The sequence below is a fragment of the Saccopteryx leptura genome, chromosome X (genome assembly GCF_036850995.1).
Source record: "Saccopteryx leptura isolate mSacLep1 chromosome X, mSacLep1_pri_phased_curated, whole genome shotgun sequence".
Lineage (NCBI taxonomy): Eukaryota > Metazoa > Chordata > Mammalia > Chiroptera > Emballonuridae > Saccopteryx > Saccopteryx leptura.
In genome coordinates, this window is record NC_089516.1 from 9,623,133 (window position 1) to 9,634,025 (window position 10,893).

At 40.3% G+C, this 10,893-nt stretch overlaps 1 pseudogene; it reads left to right on the forward strand.

Moving 5' to 3' along the window:
* The first annotated feature begins 7,225 nt into the window (after window positions 1–7,225).
* Window positions 7,226–7,567, forward strand: LOC136386093 (ATP synthase membrane subunit K, mitochondrial-like; annotated as a pseudogene).
* Window positions 7,568–10,893: the final 3,326 nt, after the last annotated feature.

Genomic DNA, 10,893 nt, shown 5'->3' on the forward strand with positions numbered 1-10,893 from the left:
CTAAATGGGAAGAGTTTCCCCCTTGCTTCCCACAGCACTGGACCCGCAGTGCCTTGGAGAAACTCCTCCCGAACCTGAGTGGAGAGAGCTGAGGCACAATGGACTCTGAGGACACAATGCATTCCTGATATCTGCAATTGGGCATATGAATAGTTTCAGCCTTCTGGCAATTTACGCTAAACAGGACACTGCAGTTTCCCACTCAAGCAGGCTTTCCAATTTTTAATAAACATAACACCCAATTCCCTTTGCTTTCTTTCCCTACTAATATCTAGCTACTTGCCTAAGCAAATGCTGCAAACATCATACCCATACCCCTCGGAACTTTCCAGAGGTCACCTGTAGAGAATTCCCTAATAAACCCATGGACTCCCCTGAGAGTCTTCAATGGTCACTGAAGAAATGTGCTCACACCCTGGCCAGGTAGCTCAGTTGGTCAGAGCATCGTCCCAAAGCACAGAGGTTGCCAGTTTGATCATTGGGCAGGGCACAGGGACAGATGCATACAGGAACAGATGGATGACTCTGCCTCTCTCTCATTCTCTCCCTCCCTCTCTCTAAAATCAATAAAATAAATTGTAAAAAAGGAAAAGAAATGTGCTTACCTGCACATCTTGGAAGTGCCAGGATGGGAGTAAGTAGATAAAAATCTCAGCTTCCTACTGGGGAGTGGGGAGGTTGAGGCTGTTCTACGTCTCTCAGAAGGTCCCTAGAGAGTCTGAGCCTCTGTTGCCCACAGTAGTATCCCACTCACTCATGCATTCTTCATTGAGTTTCTAACTTCTCTGTCTCTCTTCCTGGATCAAGGAAGCCTCCTGCTTTTTTAAATGAACCTATGCAGCACCATCCAATAGAAATAGAATGTGTGCCACCACAATGCAAACCATAGATGTAATTTTAAACTTCTTGTAGCCACATATTTAAAATAGTAAAAAGAAGCAAGTGAAATTAATTTTAATAATGCATTTTGTTTAAATAATATATCCAAAATATTACTATTTCAATAAATAATCAATATAAAAATTATGAATGAGGGTGGGGTTTTTTTACTAAGTATTTGAAATCCAGTGTATATTTTTCATTTACAGCACATTTAATCTAGAGTAACCACAGTTCAAGTGCTCAATAGCCAATATGCAGCTCATGGCTACAGGACTGAATGGTGCAGGCTTAAGAGAAGGTGACTGAAAGAGAATAAACCCTTGAAATAATCACTCATTCACTATGTTTCATTTATCAGCTGAACTAGGGCCCTTTAGAGAAATCAGAGACCAAGGTTAGCAGGAGTGAGCCATGGAAGAAGAATAAGGAATGAGCCGGAGCCAGCCCTCCTTTCAGACGTAACTGTCTGTACAGCCAGCTCAATCGTCTAGCCCGCATCTGCTATCTCAAAATCCAGTTTGGCTTTTTTGCTTTCTACAGTGTCAGGAATAACTTCTTTTTAATTATTATTTTTTTATTAAATTTATTGGGGTACAGGTTGCAGGTATGCAACTCAGTAAAACATCATCTGTACACTGAAGCATATACCCATTGCCCCAAAGTCTCTTTCCACTCCTTTGCCCACATCCACCTCACCCCCACCTTCATTTCCCTCTGGCTATCACCACCCTGCTATCTATGTCTATGTGTGAGATATACATGCATATATATATATATGTTTGGGTTTTTTTGCTTAACCCCTTTCCCTTCTTTTATCCAGTCCCCAATCCCCTCCCCTCTGACAGCTGTTAGTCTGTTCCATGTGTCCATGTCTCTGTTTCTATTTTGTTCTTCAGTTTGTTTTGTTCATTCGATTCTACACACAAGTGAGATCATATGGTATTTGTCTTTCTCTGACTGGCTTATTTTACTTGGTATAATAATCTCCAGGTCCATCCATGATGTCACAAAAGGTAAGTTTTCCTCTTGTATACAGCCAAGTAGTATTCCATGTGTAAATGTACCACAGCTTTTTTATCCACTCATCTACTGATGGGCACTTGGGCTGGTTCCAGATCTTGGCTATTGTCAATAACACTGCAATGAAGTTGGAACTTTTTGATCTATTTCCCCCTAGTATTCCTTCTATAAGTTTCTCTTTTATAATAAAAATATATATATGGCTCATTCTGCTTGCTGTGTTGTGAGCAATAAAGTCCTTTGTCTCTGATTCTGGGGTTTTTAGTCTTCTTCCAGAATCTATGAAACTATGGCAGGGCCTTGACTGGCTGGCTCAGTGGATAGATCGTCAGCCTGACATGCAGATGTCCTGGGTTTGATCCCGGGTCAGGGCACACATGAGAAGTGACCATCTGGTCTCTTCTTCCCCTCCCTCTTCTGTCTATCTTCCACTCCCTCAACCAGTGGCTTGATTGGTGCAAACATCGGCCTCAGACAGAAACTGACAGATGGATCCTGGTCAGGGTGCATGCAGGAGTCTGTCTCACTGTCTCCCCTCCTTTCACTTAAAAAAAAAAAAGAAGGAAACTGTGACAGGTTTAGTTGTTAGCTTGTAAGAATGGTAAAATCCCACTCTTCACAGTTCTTGATATTCCCATCTGATCCCTCAATGTCTAACCAAGGTGTACCTCTTCCGAGGTTATTTTACTAACTTCTCAGAGCTCTTAAAAGTTTTTGTTTCTACTCAGCCTTTAGCATTTACCATATAGAATATTTTGTTATAATTTTGTATATGTCTATATTTTAACATGTCCAATTCTCTCTCTCTCTCTCTTTCTCTCTCTCTCTCTCACACACACACACACACACGCACACTGCTCTATGTGCAATATCCATTAAAATGTTTGCTAATTGACTCATTGATATTTGTCCCATCAATGTGAAACATCAGAGAATTTTTACACCATCTTTCGATGGAGTCCTACTCGCCCCTCCCATCTTCACATGTGATGATGGTATATGTCCAGTTCTCCTCCTCTCATACAGTATCCTCTTTCCTCCTCCATCCCCACTCCTTTAGTTTCTTTTCTGTTCTCATTTACTTCACTTTTGCTTACATAAAGCTAAAAAGTTCACCTCAATGAAATCATGCCCACTGAATCTGGAGTTCTGGGATATAAAAACTAAAGAAAATCACATTTTAGTGGAATCAATGAATACCCAAAATACACTTGTTTTCAGATTGACTCAGGAAAAAAATTCTTTCCTTCACCAATGCAAGTACTTTTTGGAAGGAGATTGTACTAAAATGACTAAAATTAACAGATCTTCAGGTTTTTTTCTCACAGGAAAAATTAATAATATGGCATGAGTCCACTGACAGATATAGGATATTAACCATTCTATTATAAGTAATTACTATACACCAGAAAATTCCAATTATTTTAACTTACCACATACCATTTTAAAAGGTACAGAAATAATCTTTTACTCTCTAGATTTGTTATTTTATTTTTTTCTGCTGTTTCTTTACTTTACTACCCTCATTTTCTTTGTTTCTTTTCCCCTCCTTCTTCCTCATTTTTTTTATTTTGTGCTTTCAAGTCCATTGCATTAAACATGCATTTTTCCAGAGCTTTCAAATTAAAATAGACAAGTGTATAATAATCCTTACTGCATAGGTGGGGTACATTGTAAGCACCTCAAATTAATCTGTAATATCAAAACATTACAGGTTGTTTTAGTGGCCCCGAATTGCTCTCAGACCACAGGAGATGTCTATAACCTTATTAAAGGTTAATAACTCTGTGCAAAATGGAGTTTTATCAGCTGTAGAGGGATCTCATTTGTGGTGAACATTTGTTGTTGTTTGACTACATAACTTCCAAATACCCTTCCTTTTGTGGGGAAGCCTCTGATAGCAGGTCCTAACCTCCCACCACAAATTCTAGGAAAGTGCTGCTTTGTTTAGTGGGCACTGATTAATTAAGCTGACACTTTTTCATAACAAAGTTTCCTCAATAGAGAAAGCACTAATCTCTCTGTGCAAAACGGAGTTTTGTCAGCTTTATCTCAATGCAGCTGTAGTGGGAAGATTAGGTGAGGTGAACTATAACTTCTCCTCCACACACTCTTCTTCCATCATCAGAGGTTGAGGTAGGAAGAATGAACTCTAAACTTTAGAGAACAACTTCACTGTGGTACCATCATCATCTATTATCATGCAGAAGTTGCATACTGAAACTCAAGATCCATAAGCAATGGAGATATCATTTGCATATTAAGGAAGAGCTCCATAGACATATTAATACTATTATGCAATTTTCTAGTCTTTGGAAGGCAATAATCCCCTTAGTTGTGAGTGGCATTTTTTAGGAACCTAAGAAGAAAATCATCTACAGCTTTCCATCTTTCCCCCACCCCATTCACAAGACCAGAGGTTGCACCAAGTAAAATGGAGGAGAAAACTCTTGACATCCAGTAGACTACTGAGAAGTCTGAATTCAAAAGTTTCAAGAAAGTCTGACCCGGCAGTGGTGCAGTAGATAGAGCATCGACCTGGGATGCTGAGAATGCAGGTTCAAAACCCTGAGGTCACCGGCTTGAGTGCAGGCACACCAGCTTGAGCATGGGCTCACCAGCTTGAGTGTGGGATCATAGACATGACTCCATGGTGGTTGGCTTGAGCCCAGAGGTCACTGACTTGAAGCCCAAGGTCACTGGTTTGAGCAAGGGGTCACTGGTTTGACCAGAGCCTCCGGGTCAAGGCACATATGATTAAGCAATCAATGAACAACTAAGGTGCCGCAACTATGAGTTGATGCTTCTCATCTCTCTCCCTTCCTGTCTGTCTCTGCCCCTCTTCCCCCCCACTATCTCTCTCAAAAACAAAATCTCAAGAAGAGATAGAGACTTTATTATTATACAAGGAGTGTCACAATTCCTGAGGAGGTCCTAGAAAGGGGTACTCAATAGAGAAACTCTTAAAAAGAAAGGACTTAAGGAGAAGTGGGGGAGTTCAAAAATGAGGGGATGTCAACATGAGACATACTTTAATGGTTTTGACAGTGATGATTTTCCTTCTATGTATAATACAAAGGACCAAGAAAGCCAAATCTGGATCATAATACTTTATTTCAATACCTCTCCTTGTCACACCCCCTCCCAGCTCTATACACTGGGATCATTTCCTGAACCACTGAGTAAAGAAGTATTCCCGTCTACATGAAGGTGCTATGAGTATTTGGCTTGAAAAAGACAGAAATGGCAAGACTCAGAATGGACAGATGCTGATCCCACTCCATAGTTATCTGAGGGTCATTGGGCCACCATCACAATGAGAAGTCTCAACCAGCCAAATTAGATGGAGATAAAACAGCCTCTCTCGCCTTTCCCTTCTCAACAGGGTAGCTAGATACCCACCCTATGGAAAAGAAAGTAGCAACAGAGTCAATATCATGTCCAACCAAGCACCATCCAGGTGAGAGTATGTCCAGATCCACATAAGTCCTAAACTCCTGATGGCAGTGGTTTCTGGTGGCATAGCTAATATGCATCAGACTTACTTAGCCTGATCTCATTTGTGGTGAACATTTGTTGTTGTTTGACTACATAACTTCCAAATACCCTTCCTTTTGTGGGGAGGCCTCTGATAGCAGGTCCTAACCTCCCACTACAAATTCTAGGGAAGTGCTGCTTTGTTTAGTGGGCACTGTTTAATTAAGCACTTTTTCATAACAAAGTTTTCTCAATAGAGAAAGCACTAAATTACTAGCACAAGTTACTTCACTCATCACAAAATAAAAACAATTAGGTCATAACTTGGCACCAGTCTGCAGACTACAGTTTGAGGAGTATCCCATTTCCTAGCATTCTGCTAGCTGTGTAGATGCACATGACCTAAATTCAGCAACCAGATGCTTCTACCTGGGTCTTTGGATTTTTAAGGAGACAAATAAATATACAGAGACAGTTGAGAAGCTATACACAGGTGCAAACATTTTCAAAACACCAGAAGTAGTATCAGCATTGAGAGTACGCAGGTAGCAGCAGCATCAACTGCTCAGAGTTAAGACAGCGGTGGAACATTAAACACTATCTTCTGATGTCTAGGGTTCAGTTAGCCCTATGGCTTTTTATAGATTTATTGGTAACTGAATCAGACTTATTACAGTCTTCTAAGTCTGAAACAAATAGGCATTGATTAAAGAGGTTCAAATGAAGCTCTTAGAGGTTCATACCTTGCCAGCAAGGCAAGTTATGAATCTTAAAATAAACTTGTACACATGTATCACATTTGCATAGTTCCCCATTTATCACCTGTAAACACCCTATACAAAATTCATATAGAAAGAAATCATTATTGAAAAGCAATCAGTGTTTCCATATTGAGTACATCTCATTAATTTCTGGCTTGATTCTCTCTAACCTGCATCATTTAATACCAAACTTATCAGAGTAATCATTTTGGAAGTTATAAAAATGTCTAATCACTGTATTATATACCTGAAACTAATATAACATTGTATGTCAATTGTAATTGAAAAATCTTTTTAAAATTTTATTTATTGATTTTAGAGAGAGAGGATGAGAGAGTGAGACAGAATCATCAATTTGTTATTCCACTTATTTATGCATTCATTGGTTGATTCTGGTATGTGCCCTTACTGGGGATCAAACCTGCCAACTTGGCGTATCTGGATGACACTCTAACCAACTGAGCTATCTGGCCAGGGCTGAAAATATTTTTTTTAGTATTTAAAATATGCATTTGCTTTTTGGTTTTATTTCTTTAAACATAATAATGACAACATTTATATCACCTTATAATTACAGTTTTCACAGAATTTTCTCACCCAGTGTTTCATTTGAGCCTCACAATGATCTCTGGGAGCACTTTCAGCCTTTCTTACAAATGAAAAACCAGAATAGCTAGTCCTGCTCACACAGCTACTATGTAACTGAATGTGGACTTGAACCTGGATCTTTCAAAACCCAACAACTCAATGCAGTGGAAGTTCCTGACATTATCTGGAAATTTCATAACAATTCTGTACTGCATAGCATTATTTTATCCAAAAATATATAGATAAATTACCTACAAAATATTCTAATGTTATCTCACCACTGTACTAGAGAAACAAATCAGTGTTGTCATCATACTCTTTAAAAAATAATAATCAAACAATCTTCTATCAGACAAATCTTAAACCTCCAAATAAGTAAACTCTGGATCCCCAACAATACTACTAAGAAGTCAACTCTTGGATGGCCAAGGGGTAGCTCTGTAAGTTGAGAGACACATGTGTCTGAGAAGTTCATGCTTTTTTGCAAAATTGAAATTATGGCAGGTCCAGAAACTGATGCCTAATTCCAGTTCACTGGTATCAAAAAATATTTCAACTTTTTTTTTATTTTAGAGAGTGGGGTGGAAGGAGCAGAAAACATCAATTTGTAGTTACTTCTCACATGTGTCTTGACTGGGCAAGCCCGGGGTTTTGAACCGGTGACCTCAGCATTATAGATCAATGCTTTATCCACTGTACTACCATAGGTCAGGCTATTTCAACTCTTATATTCTCACAGATAGAATAAAGTATATTCTGGCACATATGGAGGCATTGCTTTGCTGGTTTTATACTTCAAGTTAAGGTCTAAAAAAATTCCAGCTGTGAAAACAACATAAAAAGATTCTCAACTGTACCTCTTCTGTTAATTTCCCATGGCTGGAGAAGCTAATGTCAACTCACCATGTGATACTCAGTTTGTATAATAAATTATGAACCTGGGGGGGCAGTCAACTCTTAGTTTGATGTGATATATTCTCCTGATTCTACAGAAACATCTCTTCATCATCAGGAAAGTATCAGTGTGTTCTATCGTGTACAGTACTTTAAGCTTACACAGTGCTTTTACAGGCATTTTGTTACAAACACCCATGGGGTGCTATATCATACAAGTATTTTTATCTCCATTTTGTAGATGAGGAAATCAGGGCTCCTGTTAACCAGAGGCCTTTCTCAAAATGACTCCTTTCAAAACTGCCAGGGCCAAGACTGGCTCCAGTCTCAGTACTACTATCCTTCAGCTCGTTAGTATATAAAGCAATTGAAGACCTTCACATAAACCCCACTGAGCATATTCTTTCTTCTCTCTCTCTCTCTCTCTCTCTCTCTCTCTCTCTCTCTCTTTTAATTAAGTGAGAGGCAGGGAGGCAGAAAGACAGACTCTTGCATGTGCCTTGATCAGGATCTACCTGGCAAGCCCCCTAGGAAGGGATGTTGACCATAGAAAGAGTTAGTCTTTCCCAAGTGTAGATTATGATGTGTGCTTTTTCATATGTTGACTCATTCCTCAATACACAAAACAGTCTTGCCCATCTGGGGCAGCTGCTCCATTGCTCGGCAACCGAGCTATTTTAGCACCTGAGGCAAGGCTATGGAGCCATCCTCGGTGCCCAGGGCCATATTGCTAGAACCAATAGAACCATGACTACAGGAGGGGAAGAGAAGAGAGGGTGAAGTGAGGGGGAAGCAAATGGTTGTTTCTCCTGTGTGTCCTGACCAGGAATCAAACCAGGGACTTCCACACACTGGTCCAATGCTCTACCACTAAGCCAACTGGTCAGGGCCACATTCTCTCTTCTCTAAACAAGCAAAAGAGGTGACTTCACTGCCTTAAAATATGCATCATATTTTCCCCTGGGTGTCCTTTTCTTCACAGTTGCCTCCTTTAAGGGGTTAGTACAAGTCTGTTTTTAATAGACTCTTTCTTTCCTGGTCATTTTATGGGATAGTTATGAGGATTAAATTTTAAAATGCATGTAAAAGGACTGAGTAATCATGTACAGCACAAGCATAAACAGGAAAGTGTCATTATAATAATTATTAATTACTCAAAGCCAACAATAGCAGCTTTTCTTCCTCTTCCCTTCTTCTTTTTTCCCTCTTTTTTCTCTTTCCTTTCCTCCATCCTAAATAATTCAGAGCAAAAAGCAATAATTCATTGAATCAACAGCCAACATAGACACCACAAGACACAAAATACCAGGAATATAAAAGACCACAGTCTCCTGAGGCAAAAATGGTCCTGAGATTGGCTTAAATTCAGGGCAAAACCATTGCTATGATGTCAGAAAGTTAAGATCCTATTTCTCATCCCATTTCTCATTGTGGGATAAGCTAAGAGATAAAAGACAGCAAAGTAAATGCAGTATGCTTATGTATCAATGAAGAATATTTTGCATTGTTCCACTAAATATCAAAATTTTAAATGGAATCATATTAACTCAGATTAAATATTAGAAATATAATAAAATGCATAGTTTTCTTTCAGAGAACAAATTCAGCCTTTACTTACACACCTCAGTTTTTGGAGATTGCAGAAATATAGGTTCTCAAGTTTTGGCTTTGCCTAGAGAAAAAGAAGTATGACCATAGAAAGAGTTAGTCTTTCCCAAGTGTAGACTATGATGTGTGCTTTTTCATATGTTGACTCATTCCTCAATACACAGAACAGTCTCAAAAAGATATTATTGTCATCTTAGACAGTAGTAAAAGTGAGGATTAGAAAAAGGAAGTAACTTTCTACAGCTTCTGATACCAAACAGTGATAAACAGTGTGAAATGTGAAATGGATGAACAAATAAGAGAGATCACATGGAACGAAAGTGGGAGTAGAAGAGTCAATAAAGTTTTGGGGTGTGGGTGAGTGAGAAGATCCATTACATGACCAACACAATGTCAAACAGTAGAACTAAACAAGCTAGAAGAACTTCAACGCCAAAATAATAGTAGATGCTGTCTGCACCCCAACCACATTCCTACTCTTACTGTTTCCATGCACACTAATCAGCTGCCAGCTGCCAGCACCTGTCATTCTCCAGGGCCAGAGCAGCTCACTCTGCTGGAAGTATTGGGGAATTATTATCACTTTGGAAATAATCCTCTACCAATGACTGACAAGAGTAGGTGAATAAATACCTTAGTTCCCTTGCTTCTCAGGAGGGTTGACTCTGAGGTGTGTGTTTTACTTTGTTTCCTAGTGTTTCCCCAGTCGGATTGTGCCCTGTTTGCCCACAGTAGTAACTGGTTTAGTAACACATGCTTTATTGGCTACCTTCTTTCTCCATCTCACTTCCCCACTCCCTACCAGAGTTTCCTAGAACTAACTCACCAATGAACTATTTGCATAGAATCTTTGTCTCAAGGTCTTCTTACTGAGGGGACCCACACTAACAAAACAACGTATCCTATGAATTTAGAACAATGAAAAACTTGAATTGGGCCCTGGCCGGTTGGCTCAGCGGTACAGCGTCGGCCTGGCATGCGGGGAACCCGGGTTCGATTCCAGGCCAGGGCACATAGGAGAAGCGCCCATTTGCTTCTCCACCCCCCCCTTCCTCTCTGTCTCTCTCTTCCCCTCCCGCAGCCAAGGCTCCATTGGAGCAAAGATGGCCCGAGCGCTGGGGATGGCTCCTTGGCCTCTGCCCCAGGCGCTAGAGTGGCTCTGGTCGCGACAGAGTGACCCCCCTAAGGGGCAGAGCATCGCCCCTGGTGGGCAGAGCGTTGCCCCTGGTGGGCGTGCCGGGTGGATCCCGGTCGGGCGCATGCGGGAGTCTGTCTGACTGTCTCTCCCCGTTTCCAGCTTCAGAAAAATACCAAAAAAAAAAAAAACAAAAAAAACAAAAAAAAACTTGAATTGCATTCACTTAACTCCAATAAATTCAAAAACTAGTCTTTCAAAGAGAAGCTACCACAGTACTCATCTCCTGGTCGGCACTAGATAGTGGATATTCTGCAGAATGTGATCCACACCTCACTGTCTCCTAATGCCCTCCTAGGTTATTTTCAGAAATCCTTGAACCTGTCTCATATATGCTGCAAACAAGTCAGTTAAGTCCCTGTCGCTTGAGCTGACTTTGCCTTTTGTCCAAAGCCTCCAGTGAAGGCCACCATCCCTTCCCTGGGGTTCTCACTACTCAGAGGTCACATTGAGCTCCCTATGAAGGGG